At 31.8% G+C, this 4,824-nt stretch overlaps 1 long non-coding RNA gene across 1 annotated transcript; it reads right to left on the bottom strand.

Moving 5' to 3' along the window:
* Window positions 1-2,598: 2,598 nt before the first annotated feature.
* LOC112516869 lies at window positions 2,599-4,824 on the bottom strand. The gene is made up of 4 exons (XR_003069626.1): window positions 4,691-4,824; window positions 4,517-4,572; window positions 2,957-2,998; window positions 2,599-2,871 (listed from the first exon to the last, which is right to left on the bottom strand). It is a non-coding gene; the product is annotated as an uncharacterized LOC112516869 (long non-coding RNA).

Raw genomic sequence — 4,824 nt, 5'->3', positions numbered from 1 at the left:
AAATTATAAAAAAATTGAATTAAAAAATTACACAAAAAATGAGGAATTTCAAATAGTTAATTTGATACTAATATCGATATATTTTTGTCAAATTTTTATAATATCTTCAAACATATATTTTATTCAAAAATAAAAACATCACTTCTTTCTCAAAATCACATAAAGTCATATTATAACATCGACTGAGATAAAGAATAAAATGAAATATTAAAATCACGATGTATCTCGCTGCATTGCGCGAGTACACTTCTAGTAACAAAATAAACTGTTTGATTTTCTTATATAATGGGCTACTTTTTCAAAGTATAAATTTTTATTTTCGGTTAAATGGGGGGATGAAAAAATATTTTTGTTTTTTGTCATTTGATATTTGGATAAATTGTATAAAAAAATAACGTATTTTAACTTGATTTCTATTTTAACTAACATATTTTCAGACCTTTCATTTTGGTGACTAAGATGTAAATTTTTAAATATTTAAGTATTCGGTAACTAGTTATCATGTCGATGTGGCGAGTAATATGTATCCAACTCAGTATTATTTATTGATGTGGTTAGTGATATGGATTTTTCTTAATCTAAAATTAGTATTCAACTGGTTACATGGGTATTTAAATGTTTAAAATTTAGGTACCAAAATGAAAATTTTGAAGGAATGTTACTCAAAATAGAAATTAAGTTAAAATATTTTACTTTTTCATACAATTTATTCTTTGATATTTTTATTCCCCAACCTGAAACGGACTTGAAGACCTTAAACCATATATGGATTTGGAAATATTGATGGAGAATTGGATATCATTGTCAAAAGTTATTGACCAAATATACGATTTTCACATGATGGTGACAAGATCGAAAAGCATAGCTATGATAAACAAGACAAAATATAAAAATTTCTATAAAATGGAGAATACAAGATTAATTATTTATATTATATTATAAAGTATTTGATAGAAATTTTTATAACCTTTTTTTTTCATGTATGAAATACTATTTGTTAATGTATGTTATTAAAAAAAAAAACAAAAAAAACACTTTTTATGAACCCTTGTTTATTTTCAAATTTAACTGGCAATAACAAGTGTCTGTTACGATCATATCATTGTTATTTTTAAAAAATAAATAATTATTAGATTTTCTTATGATTCCCATTTGAATTAGAAAAATAAATAATGAATATGATATTTAATCAATTTTTATTAGATCATTGTACTTTATTACTGATCCAGATACATAGATATATATATATCGCTTTAGTTCTATAAGTTGTTTATTTAAAAAAAAATGTTAAGAGATTTAATCGCTCAAAATATAAAAGTTCGTTGTGTTTCTGAGTTTCAATAAATTTAAGGATTTATTTGTCCAATTGCATAAAATTGAAGAATTTATTCGTTAAAAAATAGTTTAACGACTTGATTCAAAAGAATATATTGTAGTTCATCTTCCGTCTTCGAGTTCCTCCATACTTTTCTTTTTCTTCAAAAAATTTTCAAACACTCGTCGTTTGTTTGATTTGCAGGATTATTTTTGAGAGACTTGGATTTCATGAAGAGATTTGAACTCATAGAAATTTGAATTGAAATCATTGGTGTATAGGATTTGGAATGGAATTAGATTCCATTAATTATTTAAAAGAATTATAAATAATTAAAATATTTTTTATTAATCAATTATTACAAAATAAATGTTTTTAAACCTTATTTCATACAATCTTGCAAAATCCCAAACACTCCCTAAGGATTTCAAAACCCTATGTTTGTATGATTCTAATTAAATTATAGGATTTCAAATCACAACAATCCAACAAATCAAACATGAGATTGAAATGGCTTTAAAATCCAAATCCTTTTGATGCCTGAAAACCAAATGGGAACTTGTTTCTTTACCAAAATCTTTTTGAAAACACCTTTTTCTCACTAAAACAATCTCTATTATTTGAGTAAAAATAAAGTCTATATGCACCACACCCCCTCGGACCCTACTTTATGCAAAAAGTATCAAGTAATTTAGGGGCGTTATACATAAACGCTTACCCGATGACCGCTACTAGTAAAAGTCAAGACTCCCACTTACCTTACTGGGTAAGATTCTAATTCGTTAAAACATCATATGCAACAATTCATCTAGTAAGAGATAATCAGATAATAAGAGTCATCACCCTCACTTACCGGATTAGCACTCTTGGTTTCTAGTCATCGCTCCGATCGCTCTTACCGAGTAAGATTACCGATTCTTGCCATGTTCATCGGCAAGGTATAGAGACCCAGTAAACATTTAGGGGCCCTTTACCAAACGCTTACTCGGGTAAGTGAACACCAACTCACATTATCTTACCGGATGAATATGTCAAGGACCAAGAGTCTTACCCGGTAAGTGAGGGTGACGACTCTTACCACGGTAAGCGCTTACCGGGTACATCGTTGCATACGACACCGTTTTGGTGGACTAAAATCTTACCATGTAAGTAAATGATAGTGTTAAATTTTACCAGTAAGCGCTTACCAGGTAAGCGTTTGGTAAACGGCCCCTAAGTACAAAATTACAATGGATCGGACAATATCATATCTAAATAAAGATTCAACCCGTTAACAACCTTACAAACCATAAACGATAAACCATTACTAATAACTTCCATATAAAATCAGTACACCCCAGAAAACAACAATACCAAATGGCAGCCAGTATGATTGTTCCTCTTGAGTTTTACACAAGAACAATCACAAAAGACTTGATGCAAACACATTAAGAACATCATCATTCATTTATGACATACAATATGTAATAACTTTTACCTCATTTCTTACCACTTTTCTTGAGACCAGCACCTCCCAATGCTCCCTTTTGCGCTTTGGCTCTAAGCTCCTTCAGTGCCTGCCCATAATTCATGTCATAAATTTAGCAACCTAAATTTAGGCATCGCGATTTGTGATAAATACGAGGAGAAAAAGATACCCACCTTTTCCTCTTCCTTCTTCTTTTGAAGGTTTGCCTTATCCATCTGCAAGAAAAAAGGTAAATCTGTTCAATTGGAATGAAAGGAATGCACAACTTGGCGGCTATCTATGTGCTAACCCTGTGTTCTAAAGCAGGTCAGTTTTGCTCGGTATGCTTAAGTTCATCAGGTAGATAGTTTTTTTCAATAATAACATTTCAAGAAAATCTTGTTTAAAACTTTGTGAAGGTCATAAAGGTTACAGGACCTGAATGTGTACCTTCACCGGTTTTTGTGAAGGCAGTCACCTTCACATTTAAGTTTACACTTCTCACGGAAAATGAGATTTCTCACGAGAATCCAACTCTCTCCAAACCTTCCAAAAAACAGTTTAGTTTTAGGTTCCTATCTCAGTATGTTTGATCTTAATCTCAGCGAGCTAGTAGTTTCTTCTTTCAAATCTGCTAGACAATTTTAGGTATCAATTTGATGTAGAAGTCCTCCCAATATGCATTCATACAACATGAATCAAACATGTTGTCTTTGGTTTCAACTTTCAACTAGACAGTGTGGAACAATGTGCAAGTCAACCCCATAAGAGAGGCTCCTGACCAAGCTTTAAAACGTCTCCTATTTGCGGAATTTGTGCTTTGTATCGAGTTTATAACATGGATTCTGGCAATACAACATAGTTGGACTCCCATGCCAATCGAAATGGATCAGTCCTACCATTCCATAAGAGCAAATATATGGCAACCACCACATCGACCATCACACATCATTGTTTTAACTTTTTCTTGGTAGAAAGAATACAAAGGAGAGGGGATGCACATAAGCTTTAATACAAAAAGAAATTATGATTATGAAGGCAGCTACAAATTTGCTTATGCATGATCTATTAAATTTGTTGCACTCAGCAAAAGAGAAGACTTTGAAGCATCATATGATTGCTCAATATTTAAGACTAGCCTACAACTTAAGCAGCAAAATTGACTATCATAACATAACCAGCAGAGCACGATAGCACATAAAACATAAATTATGTTTTGATGGCAGCTACAAATTTGCTTACACATGATCCTTTTCTACTAAATTTATTGAGCTTAATGAAAGAAACGACTTTGAAACATCATATAATTGCTAAATATTTTAAGACTAGCCTGCAACTTATGCACCAAAATTGACCATCTTAACGCAACCAGCAGAGCACAATAACACATAAAACACACAAAACATAAATTATGATTTGATGGCAGCTACAAATTTGCTTATGCTGTTACGCATGATCCTTATCTATTAAATCAATTGGGCTTAACGAAAGATAAGACTTTGAAACATCCTACGATTGCTATATAGTTGAGACTAGTCTACAAGCTTAAGCAGCAAAATTGACTACGTAACCAGCAGAGCACGATAACACAAAAAAACACATATAACATAAGGAATAATAGAAATCAACCAACATGTTGTCTGATCCAACTATATATATAGATTTTAAAACAATAGAAAAATAAAGATAAAGTACAGAATTACGAACTAAAGAGACATAGGAGACGGTGATTTAATCGAGATGATGAAGAATACCTCGTCGTACTCCTTCTTTTCAGCTTTTGGTTGCTTCAATGGCTTCGCTTTTCCACCTGCTCAACACGAACAAATTGTTCAGAAATTTCAATAATAACAGAAATTGACAGTATTTTAACAAAATCGATAGTTGATTTCCAAAGGAACAGCCAAAGGAGAACTATTGTGGAGCACCTTGCTTGGACGACATGATCCAAATCTAGGGTTAGGGTTTGCTCTGATCCGTAGAGAGTATACGCGAATCGGTAAAACAAAACGAGAGAACCTAACCCCTAAACAGCTCCCGCTTGGATGGTTTTGGGAAAGTA

This window comes from Cynara cardunculus (assembly GCF_001531365.2).
Source record: "Cynara cardunculus var. scolymus isolate 2C chromosome LG 8, CcrdV1, whole genome shotgun sequence".
NCBI classification, from domain to species: domain Eukaryota; kingdom Viridiplantae; phylum Streptophyta; class Magnoliopsida; order Asterales; family Asteraceae; genus Cynara; species Cynara cardunculus.
Note: the sequence above shows the minus strand (reverse complement) of the source record. Positions and strands in the feature narration are given on the sequence as shown.